This window comes from Pseudopodoces humilis, chromosome 25 (assembly GCF_049639895.1).
Source record: "Pseudopodoces humilis isolate 2021_Gansu_Grassland_sample_001 chromosome 25, ASM4963989v1, whole genome shotgun sequence".
In the NCBI taxonomy this organism is placed as follows: domain Eukaryota; kingdom Metazoa; phylum Chordata; class Aves; order Passeriformes; family Paridae; genus Pseudopodoces; species Pseudopodoces humilis.
The window spans coordinates 2,616,247-2,630,737 of record NC_142224.1 but is presented as its reverse complement, the minus strand read 5'-3'; the positions used below and the strand labels follow the sequence as shown (position 1 = coordinate 2,630,737).

General features: G+C 50.8%; 1 protein-coding gene across 9 annotated transcripts in view; it reads right to left on the bottom strand.

The window, feature by feature from the left end:
• Positions 1-14,491, bottom strand: part of LOC102105752 (protein CEPU-1) — a 352,214-nt gene that overhangs the window by 34,582 nt on the left and 303,141 nt on the right. The gene's annotated exons all lie outside the window — the stretch shown is intronic.

The following is a 14,491-nucleotide window of genomic DNA, read 5'->3' as shown; positions in this document are numbered from 1 at the left end:
CCCTCGTGCTCCCCACTCTGCTCCTGGAGAGCCAGGAGTCTCTCCCTGTCCCCTCCAGCTCTCTGTCCATGCAGAGTGGGCATCACAACCAGGGCTGAGCTGGCCAAACCGCCCCTCTGCCACTTTACTCCTCAAAAGGGACCAGACAGGAACAAAGGAGCTGAAACATCCTTTCCAAAGATAAATCAGATGCTCTAATGCAGCCTGCATCTCCAATGAATATAGGGCAGGTGTCTCTGAAGTGAAGTATTAGTTAAAATGCTGCTCTTTAAATTACATTTCGGCTATTTCAGGCAGACAGGTTGTGTGTGGGTTGGGCTGGTTTTTTTTATGATCTATCTAGAGGCTTAAAAAGACACAGAGAGAAATAAATCTCCCTTCCATTAAAAACACACTATGCTCCTGCATATTTGTTCTTATCTCGGCGCTCTCACTCTTGTGCTCTCTCCCTGGGCTGGAGCACAAAGTGTTTGTGATTGCACTTCCACACTGACACTCAGCTAATTCAGGGAGCCTCCAGCCCGTGCCCAGGCAGAGCGTGTGGCTCACCCGCCCTCGCAGGAGGACGAGCTGTGCTTCCCCAAAAGCATCTCTGGACCCTGTGCCTTCACTTCAAAAACCACTGAGATCCGTGGTGTTCGTGTGGAACCATGAGAAAGCCCCAAGTTTTGATTGAGTTTATTTGGATCTTCTGAGTCTATCCATGCCCTTTTTGCCTCATTTATCTATTTGAATCTCTGCATTGCCAGTGCTGCCTGTCCCCAGACAGCTCTTTCCTCCCATCCTTCCTGAGCTCCAGCTCTTCCAGGTGCCCCTCATGCTCCGAACAGGGCTTTTACTCCTGCTTGGGCTTCTTCCCATCTTTGCCTTTGACTCCAGTTAAAAATTAATGGGTCAGGCAGGGAGCACAGCCCTGTTATTGTCTGATTAGGTGGTCTGGAGGCTGCTACTTATGCCCAGACTCTGTCTGGGAGAACAGAGTGGGAGAGCAAAGCTCGTGGAGTGGGAGGTCAGCAAGGTCCAGCAGTCCAAAATGAACCACAGGTGAGGTGATCCATGGCCTCCATGTGCTGCCACTCCTCCTATCCCATGGGAACACATCTCTTGTGACTCATCCATCGTGCCAACAGAGGCAGCTCTGCCTTGCCAAAGATCCATTCCTTACTCCTTTTAGGAATTTCTTTATATCCTTGCTTTTTCAGGCTCTCCTTCTTGGGCTCCAAGAGCCCCACAGCCTTCTTCACCCCTCCCATGGAATATTTCTGATCCCTCACCCTATCCCAAGGCACATTTCTAGGCAAACTCACAGCTGCCCAAGCCCAGGGGACCAACCCAAAGCTTGCCCAAAGGTGCCAGGAACAAGCAGGAGTGCAAATACCAACAATCCAGAGTCTGTGGGATGATGCTTACTGTCCTTCCCAAGCCTTCCTATGTGGTTTATACCTATCATCAAATCACCCTGGGAGATAAGGGAGCGTTATTATTCCCACTTCACGGATGGAGAAATGAGACCCAAAGATCAAATGGGCCAGAGGCGCCTGTTGGGATCAACGCTCTGCAGCACCTGCCTCTCATGCTCTGTGGAGCTTGGGAAACCATGTCAAAAAGGCACAGGGAGAGTGAGGGTGGCTGCCAGGGCAGATATTTCCATGGGGCTGCACGGAACGAGAGCTCCACGGTTAAAAATCAGTCATCAGGCCACTTGAGCACAGCTGTATATCCCTGTACACAGAGGGGCAATTAAAATTCCAATCCCCAATTTCAACCCAACCAAGCAACATTTGAGAGAGCTAAAAGCGAAGGAAAAGGAGGGAGCGACGGTCCCACAAGGGAAGGATATCGATGCGCCTGGAGAACGCGGGGGCTGTTCTCCTTTCCCATCAGGACTGCTCCTTCATTTCCTGTTTCTCCTAAACAAAGCCCTCGAGTCTTCTTCTCGGCCACACTCGTGCCTCCGAGAATGCCAGAAAAGCCACAGGGAATTATCACCGCCAGAGCATCCTTAATTTCCCTATTTGTCTTCCTAATGCCCAGCCTCATCACCAGCACTGTCTATTCCCCATGTGCTCCTGCTTTACATGGAAGGACTATTTTTACCCCATTCTTCCTATGCCTCTTTTTCCTCCCATTTAATCATTTTGGAGGCTTTTTATCCGCACTCTCCTTTTCTTTCTTTCCTCTTTCCCTTTCATTTTTAATACCTGTGGTTCTCCGATTCAAAATCATTACTGTTTTTAACTTGACTCGAGCCTCTTAATTAAGTTACTTTCCATTATTTTTTATCTAGTCCATTTGTCTACATCCCCCGCACCCTCCCTAATTCTCCCTTTCCTCCCCAAGGCAGGCTGGGTATGAAATCTTACATTTCCATTTGGCTAACAATCACTTTGAATTTTTAAATGCTATTAAATTGGATCACACCAGTCACCGGACTGGAGTTGTCGAGCTGTGATATTTACTCGCGCCAGTCAAAGGGAAATGAAATTGTGGCGGCACGGGGGGGAGGCGATGGGGGAGCCCAGATTTATTCTGCCCGTGGTCCTCGCAAACAGGCACAATCCCCTCGGATTTCTGAGCGAGTTCAAAGGAAACTCTTATGCTCAACCATGAATGTATTGTAATGTCTTTAATAAATCAATTACTTGTTGGCAGGGAAGAGTCACTGCATCTCCAATCCTTGTAATCACCTCAGCCTTGCTGTGTTTTAAGTGAGGACAGCCCATGGAGGAAGATGGGGAGCCAGGAGTGTCATTGGCATTAGGGCAAAGCACAGAAAGCACCACCTTGTCTTGCCAGGAAAGGCCAAAATGTGCAGAAAGGGTTCGCATCGTGTAAAAACACACACAGAGTGACCCCCAGCTCCAGGACAAGGACACCACGGTTCTGGAGGGACCCTGCCAGCATGGCATGGGGCTCATCCTTCCCAGGGCAGCTCCTGGGATGCAGATGCTTGGAAGGAATGACCACAGAGGGTTCACTGAGAAAGGTGGTGTGACTACCCCAGGAAATCAGCCTGTGCTGATGGGAGCAGCCCCTGCTCCCTCCTGCCCAGTGCTGAGCAGGGGTATATTGCAAAGCAGCGTTTTCCCACTGCCCCAAGAGCCAGACGACCTTTTGCTGCACTAATTCAGACCCTGAGTTTTGTGCTTCTGCTTCAGGAGGGTACCATATTTCAATTTTACTAAAAGAGGCCCCTTCCACTCAAAAATTTGCTAAAGGGAGCAGGATTTGATTACAAAGCATCCCTGGCCAAACCCAACCCCTCTCCTCTCTCTGTGTCGACAACATCCTCCCCTCCACAGCAACAATCATCTGAGCACAAACAGACAACAGAGCTTTTCAGAAAGTAATGAACTCCGGTCGGAGCCAAGGCAGGAAGGGTTTAATGTTCAGCACAGAAAGCTTGGCGAGGCCATCAATTATATAGCCCTGCTGCTGAAGGAGCAAAAAAAAGAGAATATTTCAGACAGACTCGGCCAAAAAGAAAAGATAGGGAAGGAAATCACTGTGAGAGAGATTTAATTTCACAAGCAGAGAGAAGTGTTTGCAAAAGAGGAGGAGGATCAAAGGCTGAAGCTCTCGGGCTGGCTGCGAGAAGGAGGGATTACAAGGAGGGCAAACCATGGAGGAGACATCTCTGTTGATGCCTTGTGTCAATGCTGGGCCAGGCAAGGAGAGCCCCAGGCACACACTGGAGAGTCTGCTGGCTGTGGGGGCCCAGTGGGCAGGAGATTTGGGCAGAGAGGAGGGTAGATTGAGACCTGTTCATCATATCTCACACAGGACAGCGAACCAGCACGGGGTGTGTGACCTCTCCTGCCTCATCCCAAACCCTACCCAGGAAATTATACAAGATGCTACCAAAAAGGAGAGCTGAAATCTTTTGGGCACCTCTACTAGCGGGACAAGCAAGCCAGAAATGAAAAATCACAGAATCCCAGAATGGTTTGGGTTGAAAGAGACCTTAAAGATCATCTCATTCCACCCTCTGCCATGGGCAGGAACACCTCCCACTATTCCAGGGTGCTCCAAGCCCCATCCAACCTGGCCTTGGACACTTCCAGGGATCCAGGGGCAGCCACAGCTGTTCTGAGAACCTGTGTCAGGGCCTCACCACCCTCACAGGGAAGGATTTCTTCTGTATGAGGGTATGGATCCACCTAAAACAGGAACACCTCCCCACCCTGGCCCCTGCACCCAGTGGGGCTGTGGTGATCCCTTCCAGGGATGCAGTCATGGACTAAGGAATAAATCCACCTCCTTTCTGAGGGACAGGACAAAGGGGTTTCACTGCTGTCTCACAGCAGGCATGGAAAACCCAAACCAGAAATATTTCAAGGCCACATTTCAATACTGTTTGAAGAATCACATTTCCACATCTTTTACAAAGATCCTTGCCTTTTTGTTTTCCACTTCCTGCTTCTCCTTGTCTTTCTAAATCTCTTTCTTCTCCATTGCATCACCAGAACAGAAAGGAAAACAAAATCACAACTCTCCCCATGTTTCAATGCAGCTCCATCCTCCCAGCTTCCCCCTCTCCTTCAAAACCCAGGCAAGAGCAATGTGAAAAAAAACACGTTTTCTGCCCAGTTTCCCCCTTTATTCTCCCAGTGACCTCCTCCCAGCCTGTCCTCAAGCCTGGGGACATTTGCTGGAGGTTCTCTAGCCCTCGGAAGTGGCGGGCCTGGGCAGCGTTTCGGCAGCTGTTCCCTTGGCCTCTCCTTTATCTCCAGCATTGTGTTCACATCTGCTTACCCCTCTGCCTCTTTCCCTGCTGCTGGGAGTCTGCTTTTAAATCACTGCTCAGCACAGCAGCTGCCAGGCACAGGTTCCATGCCCTGTTTGGATCCAAAAGCCGTTTGCAAACCTCCCTCTGCCTTTTTTCTTCTCTAATTTTCTTATTTTTTTTTATCCTCCCGAACCTGCCGGTGCTGCCACACTGCTTTCCCCTCCTCCCTTTTGGCTGCAGAGCTCTCTTGGCTCTGGAAGCATGTTCAGACACCTGGTTGCTGGCAGCATGGGGTTTGGCAGCAGCTGGCAGCGTGCAGCTCTCCGATAGGGAATGGGAGGAGAGCAGGGATCAGAGCAGGGATCAGAGCTACCCACCGTGGCTATCAAGGATGGGATGGTGGCCACTTGCACTGCTCCTGGCTTGTTGGTGGCTTTATACCACCCACATCCCTCTGGCTTTGCCTGCAGCTTTGGCCAAGGCCATTTCTGGTTTTGCTGAGGATTTGTAGGGTAAAAAATGACCAGATTTGTGCAGCATCACTCAGGAGCTGGGAATGAATTTAGGACAAGGCATTGCCATCTGTGGCTCCCTTCCTCGGCAGAGTCCTGCTCCCAAGCAGGGCAATTTTGGCAGAGCAAGGCAGCAAACCCTAGGGAGCAGAGCCAGGCACGTGGAGGGCTGGATGCCTCACGGCCACCCTGCCCACGCAGTGGCTCCAGGCTAAATTCCCATTCCAGATTGCAATCTCTCTGCAAAAAAAAGAGAAAAAAAGAGAGGACTACATCCTTCCGGCAGCCAGTAATGTACAAAATTCCCTGAAAAAACTTGGCTGATTCCTCCCCAGCCTCCTTTCACTCAAGGTCTGTGCAGGATTGCAGGCCAGGATCCCTATGGATGCCACCTTCATAGCAAAGACTACACCAAACAGACAAAAATCTCTTGGGAAGAGCCCTTTGCTTCATCCTCTGACTCCCCAAGCCTCTGCAACAGGTTTTTGCTTCTGGACTCGCCTCCGGAGAGACTGGCCAGAAAAATCAGTTCTAAAGGCCAAAAAGAAGAGCCAGATTAAAGTATCAACTCTAAATTTATGCTCAGGACTTAAGGTTTAATAATGCAACAGAAAATCAATATTTAATAAAGCAAATGATGGAGAAAAACAGTGAATGGGAGATGAGCTGCTGCTGGTGTTTTCAAACACGTAACCCCCGGAGGAGCGGGGTTGGCAGGATGGATGTGGAACCAGATTGCCACAAAGAGTTGGCACACAGGACACCCCAGGTCCCAGCGATTCCAGCTCCGGTGTCAAGGGGAGCCCACGGGTCTTTTATTAAAGGACAAACAAGGAATTACTGCGGTGGTCAGAATCCAAATACTCATGGAGAGAGATCAAATGCTGAGGCACGAGGGGAGCCGAGCAGCTGCTGCACAGAGCGGGCCCAGATCGGGGCTGGGCTGGAGGAATGTGGGCAGGCAGCAACACCCCCAGATTCAGGTGCCGAAAAGCTGTCTGGGGATGGAGATCTGAGAAACTGGGAGGCAGCATAAGGGCTCAAAGCAGAGGGAAAATTCCTGCCTGCTGATTGTTCAGGTGGGCAAGTGGGCAAATGGGGCACTAAGCGTGGCTGGCAGGTGTGGCACAGCAAATGTGAATCCCTGAGCACAGCAAGCAGGAGAGCATCCCTGGGAATGGCAAATCCCTGGGCACAAACCACACATCCCTGGGCAAAGGAAACCTGCAGCCCTGAGCACGGCAGGAGGGCATCTCTGGGCATGAAAACTGTGCATCCCTGGGCACAGCAAGAAGACAACCCTGGGGACAAGAGTGCATCCCTGACCATGGCAAATCTGCATCCCTGTGCTCAACAAACCCACATCTCTCTGCACAAAGAGCACATCCCTGAGCACAGCAAGAGCTCATACCCGGGCAAAACAATCATGAATCAGCAGACACAGAAAGAATGCACCCCTGGGCACATCCCTCGGCCAAGAGCACACATCCCTGGGCACGGCAAATGTGCGTCCCCGGGAGCACTGGGCCTGGGCAGGATGAGGGAAGCTCTGCGATGCTCAGGACAGATCAGCAGCTCTGCCTCCCTCCCCTGGAGGCTGGAGAAAACTGCAGCGAGCCCCTGCACGGCACAGAGATGTCACCTGTGCCTTGTCCCCCCACTGCCTCTCCAGCCCTGATGCAGTGCATCTATTCCTGGGAAAGGAGGAATTTTGCGCATACCCATGCCAGCCATGGCAGGTGTTTCCTGAGGCACATGGCATAGGGTGCACAAAGATCTGTGCCCCACCTCACGAAGTCTGGGGACTCTGGATGAATCCTCTAGGCAGAGGAGACTCTCACTTGCAGAGGAATTAGTGCCCTTGGATGAAACCCCTCCTCTGGCACGCTGCGTGTGCCGGGTTGTCTGCCTGGCCCTGCAGCACGGCAGTAATTTGTAGCTTGTGCTGGGATCCTTCACATTGAAAGATGACATATAAATATAAAACGTTATCACTCCATAACAGCCACATGCTATAAAACGCCAGGCAGAAGGATCTGGAACTGGATGGAGGCAGTGCTTTAAATCCTTCCCTGCAGAGTTACTGCCACTAAAACAACAGACCTGCTCCAAAGAGCTCCAGCAACGGAGGGAGAAGAGGACAGACCCCGATAAAAACACCACAATTGAGGAATTAGATGAATAAGTGATGGGATTACAGCATGACCTCCCCATGCTGACAGCCCCAGGGTAGCAGCAGCACCAGCGCACCGGTGACGTCTCCTCCCATTCATCCCCTGCTGTGATTTTCCGTGGTGCTCCTGTAGTAACAACAAAGCGCGGTACCAATGTTACACTACAGCGGGCTGACTCCGCTCCTGCGCTTACGATAACAATGCTGTTACTGTAGTAACATTACAGAGCCGAGGTCTCACTGTTCTACCCTTAATTTTATTGTCGTAAGATTAAATTGCAATAATGTTATTGAGCTGCCATTAGTGTTGCCATGGCAACAATAACATTAAGGTAGCGCTATCACATTACAGTGGTCCAACCGTTCCACCACAAATATTTTAATGTAGTAAAACAAAAGAGATTACTGCAGTAACATTAAACTGCAGTGACCTCATTAAACCCCCACTGGCTTTATCGCAAAGCTCCTCCAGAAACCGCACGCGGCAGTGGGACATGGCCGGCGCTCATCCTGGGTGCTGCTGTGGCACCTCTTTGGCTGGAAAATCCATGGGGGGAAAGGATGCTGCACATCTGGAGAGCCACACACAACTCCAGTGCTCTGGCCTCCCGGATTCAGCCGCTCCGCAGAAGGGATTAGCGGAGTCACTCTTGAATGGCTCTGGGTGAGGCGGGTGACCTCTCCCTGAAAGCCTTTGGAGAGCTTGGGTGAACGGGGCTGCTGCGCTCGTGTGCTCAGAAAGGCTCAAAGAGGAGCACACTCTTGTTTTCTGGAAGAGGGGTGATCCGAGGGTGACCTCCGCAGCTCTGAGGGAGTAGCAGAGAGAGTTCCACTGAGCTCTCCTCCCTGCCACAGAAGCGCACACGGCTGAGCCAGGAAGGATGGAAACAGTGGAGCCAAGGGGATGCCAGAGGTGGGAATGCCCCCAGCACTGAGGCACGGAACATCTGGAGGGGACCACAAAGAACTCTGTCAGTGCTGCCTGAGGGAACCCAGTGACACACAGGACTGCAGCATTAACACTTCACTGGGGAGACAAACAGGAATTAGCCACAGCCTGGGTGTACACAAGGAAGAAAAACAGGAAGGAAATGAAACCGGTCTGTGTGTCCTGTGAATCACTGGATCTTCCTTCTCCTCTCCTCCACTCTCCTGCCAATTCTTTCTCCTTGGGAACAGGATACATCCTCCCATGACTCTGGCCCGCTTCATCACTGGGGTGCCAGGCAAGCCCAGAGGATGCCTTGAGGGAATGGTTTGAAATTGAAAAAAGTTCATGAAATAAATATTAGGAAGAAGCTTTTTACAATGAGGGTGGTGGGGCCCTGGCACAGGTTAACCTGAGAAGTTGTGGCTGCCACTGGATCCCTGGAAGTGTCCAAGGCCAGGCTGGACAGGGCTTGGAACAACCTGGGACAGTGGAATTTGTCCTTGCCCATGGCAGGGGATGGAACTAGGTGGGCTTTAAAGTCCCTTCCTACCCAAACCACTCTGGGATTCTGTGTCTTCCCTTCATCCCAACCTCCAAGTTGCTCTCCTTCTAACAATGTTAACTCACTTGAGCACTGTTCACCTCCCCATCCTTCTCACTCCTCATACCAGCGGGCCCATCCACAAGCTCCAGGTAGGAGCAGCATGGTGGGACACACCCCCAGTGGGATGCAGAGTGCCTGGCTCCCTCCAGCAGCAGCATGGACATGAAACTGGGGCAGCCTGAAGTTGCAGCAAGGGCAGAATGTGAGCCCAGAGCAAACTCTCCCATAATACAGACTCTGGAGTCTCTTTTCCCTCCCTGCTCCCACCCCACGATATAATTGCTAATTAATAATAACGTTTAGCTCTCAGATAGCGCGTTCCATCTTCAAAGACCTCTGTCGACATTAATGAATTAATCCTCATCAACCCCCCTGTGAAGTAGGTGACAATTATTATCTCTGCCTCACAGATGTTAAACTGATTTGCAAAGAGGTCAAGTGACTTTGGGGAGGCTGGAGGGAGCCTGGCTGGGTACGAGGCCACTCCACAGGGGAACTTGGACATTCACATCCCAGAGAAGGCAGGGCTGGGATCTGAGGGTGTGGGGGAGAAGGAGGGATCCAGGGGCAGTAATGGATGTGGGACCTGCAGAGATGCTCCCTGAGGGCAGAGCAAAACGAGGATAAAGAGCCAAAAACTAGGCCAGTGCGTGAGAGAGTGTGGGAGACCTTCAGTCCTCCACAACAGCCCTGGTACAAAAGGCAAGGATGCTTTGACAGAGGGACGGTTATTAGCAACAAAAGAGAGACGAGGAAGGAACACATCAGTCAAAGGAGCCGAGAGCTCAGGCGAAGTGAGGGAGGATTTCCATTTTGTGCCGCTGCTTTCCTCCCCTCCACAGCTTTGGGGAGGCTCTCCCAGCTCCCCCATGCCTTTTAGAAGTTATTATCTAAACCTGCTTTTGCTTCTAGAAGGAATAGCTGCTCCCAGGGGGAAAATGTGTGGAAACACCAGAAAAACCATTCCAGAAGCAGGATGTGTGAAACTGCCTGGTGTGAAACTCCAACCCACGGCTTCAAACGTGACCAATGTCTGCACATCCTCTGCCACTGGTGGGCAAATCCCTTGTCCCTCCTTGCTCCCAGAACCACTGGCACTGGTGGCACAGCCCCACAGCTAAGGTGATGATGACTACAGGGACTGAGCCTTCCTCCCAGCAAAGGCATTTCCCAGGCACCCAGGCAGCAAAACAGCAACAAAAAGTTCTCCTTGCTGTCCCACGAGTGAAAGGGGCTTGTGGCATCAAAGGAAATTTAATTGGGCAGTGTGGTGGTTGAAACAAAGCCGGTGGCTTTATCTGGCTGGCACAGACCTTGGCAGGGCTGCTCCCCTCGTGGGGACAGGTGCCACCGGCACTGCCACCTCTGCCACCTGTGTCCACAGCCCCCTGACTCCGCCGAGCACGTAATTAACTCCCAGACAAAGGTGGGATTTGAAGATTAACCCGGGCTCCGGGAGGAGTGGGGAAAACTCATTTACACCAAACAAAAGGGGAGGGGTGATTAGTTGCTCCAGTGACAACAGCAAGAGCCAGATAGGTCCAGGGAAACTGATAAAGAAGCGGGGAAAGCGCTAATATCCCCCAGTTGCCTGCTTTTGCCTTTTTCTTTTCTTTTTTTTTTTTTTTTTTCCCTTCTTTCTTTCTTTTTAAACACTAAAATTCCACCATTTTCTATCATGCAAATTCGTGTGCCTAAGTGAGATTAAACTCTGGCAGGCTCCGTGCCTCCTTCCCCAAGTCCATTTCCCGCACTGAGATAAGGCCAAGTTCCCTTAATGCATCTTACAAGGCAGGGGGAGTGTTTTGCAGGCACGCATTGGAGACGGCTTATTATCAATACAAATAGAAGCTTTTCAGATATCGTCCTTCTCCTCCTACCTCCCCTCTCTCCTTTAAACCCAGGAACCCGGAGAATGGCTTAAATAGCTGGAATGTCCTGCAGGGAGCAGGGAGAAGGGGGAGGCTGTGCCTGAGATGCTGCTGCAAGAAGTAGGATTTGCTTAGGAAACCAGAGTGGGATACAGGAGAAGAGAAGAAGGAAAATCATCGCTCCTCAGAGGTCAGTGAGACCTAAATCTTCTTCCTCACTCTGGGTTTCTGCCCCACTCCAAGTTCACAGTTTACCTGTTGAAAGTGGGGCTTCCTTGGATTTTGTTTCTTTGGGATTTACTCCCAAAAACGTCTCGCTCTCCCCAAAGTTCAAGGCAGATACCTGCAAACACAGGCAGTGCTGGTTTTTGGTGCTTTGTCTGGTCTTATGGCAACTCCTCCTAAGAAGGAACGTGTACTGAAGGAGTGGGAGCACCTTCCAGACCCTGCAGGTGACAGGGATGCTCCCTGAGCTGCTCATTTTAGCTCTGTCTGTAATCTGGGTGCATTTTTCCAAGAGAGATCCAGGTACTGAGAACCTCCCTGTCCCTTTGGCAGCTCTGTTGTTGGCTGACATCAGCTTGGCACCACCAGCCTGACCCCATTTAGAGCAGTCCCCAAAATAGCAGGCTGAACTTTGGTGCGTTTGGTGCCAAGGGTCTGCTGTCTCATTCCTGAGCTCATTTGTCCCACATTAGCACAGAGGCACCGACCTGCTATTCCTGGATCAGCAGCAATCACCTTTTCCCTTTTGTACCAGGATTTTAAGACTGACAAGTGTTTCTGAAAGCCTGGCCAATGAGGAAAGGTGGGAAAAACAGAGCTTGGATGGTTTCAGAAAGAAGGCGGCTAAGGGGCACCGGGATAACAACCTTCCAAAAGCAAAAGGTTATTACAGAGGACACTGATCAATTGTTCCCCACATCCACTGGGAATAAGCTGAGAAAAACTCCAGTTCATTTGCAACAAAGAAGGTTTAAGTTAGATATTAGCTATACATTTTCTAATTAAAAAGGTAGCAAAGCAGTAGAATAGATTGTCTGGGGAGACTGAAGAACCTGCTTTGTTAAAGATTTTCAAGAATAGCTTTCACATGTTCTTGGCAGCGAGGTCTCTGCCTGGTTGCGGGGGGACAGGATAAATTAGCTCTTGAGGTGCCTTCTCCCCACCTATTTTGGGATCTCGGCCATCCAGTAGAGCCAACCTAGAAATAAATGTGCAGCTCACCCCTTGCTGCAGTGTGGGGATCATCAGATCTGGGTGTTTCTACCTGATTCTCTCCTTGGGGATCATTCCTGACCCTCATACCCTGCAGGAATATCTTTCTCCCACCCCTATCCCTCTCCTGTTTTTTGCTCTCCAGCCTCCCATAACTCTGCTTCCCTCCAGCAGCCCTTGGCCAAAACCACGGATGCCCTCCATCCATGGCTGTTTCCCAGCAATATTCCCTAAACCTGGGGAGGAGCAGGGATGCAGGCACAGGCTCAGAGCGTCAGGGCCTGGCTGATATGCACCCTGCTTGCCTGGGGGAGCAGCAGGCTTCTGCAATCCTGGCTGGAAGGGGAAGAGCTCCTTGCCCCCCCAGCTGCCAGTCCCTTTGGAGAGCACAGCCTGCCCCGGGGCACGATTTAATTGCATCCTGAGAGCCTGGAGAGCTCCTGCCTCCAGAGCTGTGCCTCCAGGCCCTTTGCTGGTGCAGCAAGGGGAAACTCAGGACCTGCTTAGAGCAACCTGCACACTGCTCTCTTCCTGGCTAAACCTGTTAAAAAGGAGACACCTCTTTTCTCACCTCCTCACATCACCTCTCCTTTCCTCTCAGGTTGCCCCTATCAGGAAGGGGCAAAATGTCCCAGGGCCGTGTGCTGAACTTGGCACATCCCTGAAATCTGGTACTGGGCCACCCTGCTTTTCTAGGGGGGTGAATAAGCACCACTTCCCACAAGCTGAATGCTGTTCTGGGCAGGATTATTAGAGAAAACATATTTATAGGGCCCAATTTCCAAGGCAGGAGAGTTAATCCTGGCACCCCAGTCCAATTTTCGTCGAGGTCATTAAGGCACGTTTCCCTTTAATTGGACATGGTAATTCACTTTCATGTCCTGCTCTGAGAAAGGGCTGGGTGAGCCAAAGAACAGCTCTTCAAATTAGGGGGCTCGCTCTCCAGAGCTGGAATTTCTGCAGGCAGCATGAGGAGCTTCAGCACATTTACAGGACTGAGCCCATCACTGAATCATCCCGTACTTAACTGCTGCAAGGAGTTAAGCTCTGACCTTTTCCTGCAGTACCCAAATATCTCTTCCTAATGATACAGCAGGACACGGGAGGGATGGGCCTGGATGTCTGGTGATACAGGAAATTTAGGTCAGGAAATGGGAATCAGAAGAGAACAGATAGAAATTGTCCTGCATCACCCCAGCATCTGATAGCGACTTCAGAACTTGCTGGTGATAGACTTTGGCTTAAGAAACTCGGGCAGGTAATAAGAGATTGCAAGATAAACAGCCAGAACCGGAGCTGGCAATGCATCCGCTTCCCTCCGCGCTTAATGGAGATGGAGAAAGTCCGGCTCTGGTTAGTCAGCTTGATTGCTTGAAGAGGAAAAGGAAAATGAAAAGGGAGGGAAGAGGAAAAATAAAGGCCCTGAGTCTGGGTTTTTTCCCCACTTCTATTCATTAGGCTGTCAATAGTGCTTGGGCCTGGAATATCGACGGCGGATTAGCTCAACCCGACTCTGTGTACAAGACCAATGCCTTTTTAACCCAGCTTGTTTCCAAATCAATACACCCATCAGCATTCGAAAATCAACCCAAGACGAGATTCCAATACTCAAGCTGGTGTGTCATGTTAAGAGGGCTCCCAGCCAAATCACAGAAGAAGCAGCAGAAAAAAACCCCAGTTGCTAGCAAGGGATTAGGAATTTTCCATTAATCTTGCCCCAAGCTAAGAGCTCATCAGGCTCTGTGTGTCCCTCCACGAGGCTCCTCCTTGTCCAGCTCTTGTCCTGCCACATGGGCACAGGAGTTATCTTCCATGAATGTCCATCTGCTTGGCCATCACCTGCGGCCACACCTGTCTGTCCCCTCTCCAGAAGTCGTGTGTGCTCACACATTTGCTGAAGAGCACGTAGAGGCACCCACTTAGCCACCAAAAGTGCTCCAGCACCCTGTGCTGGTCCTTCTCCTCCTCCTCCTTCTCCAAAAGTATGGAATTTCAACACACAAACACATATTGTTGCTAGGCATACACACACCCCCACAAAGCACACAAATCTGTCAGCTCTCTCTTTCCCCCCAACACAAGTTTTACTTCATGCACTGCCTCCAGCTTGGAAAACAAAAAAACATCAAACAACAACAACAAACAGCACCACGGGTTTGCCAGTGGCTGTGTCGTGAGGCAGAGCTGCCTGTATCAGAGCCCTGGGATTACATCAGCAAAGTTGGATAAACCCTGACAGAGCTCAGGAAGCATTTGGAGAATACCCTCAGACACATGGTGTGACTCTTGGGCCAGGAGCTGGACTCTGTGATCCTTGTGGGTCCCTTCCAACTCAGCAAATTCTCTGACTCTGTAAAATTCATTACCCAGCTTGGGATGATCCAAGTTTGTGGATCAGCCTCTACTTCTGCACCAAGCTGAACATGCTCAACATAGGAGCAACGGGAGGAGGA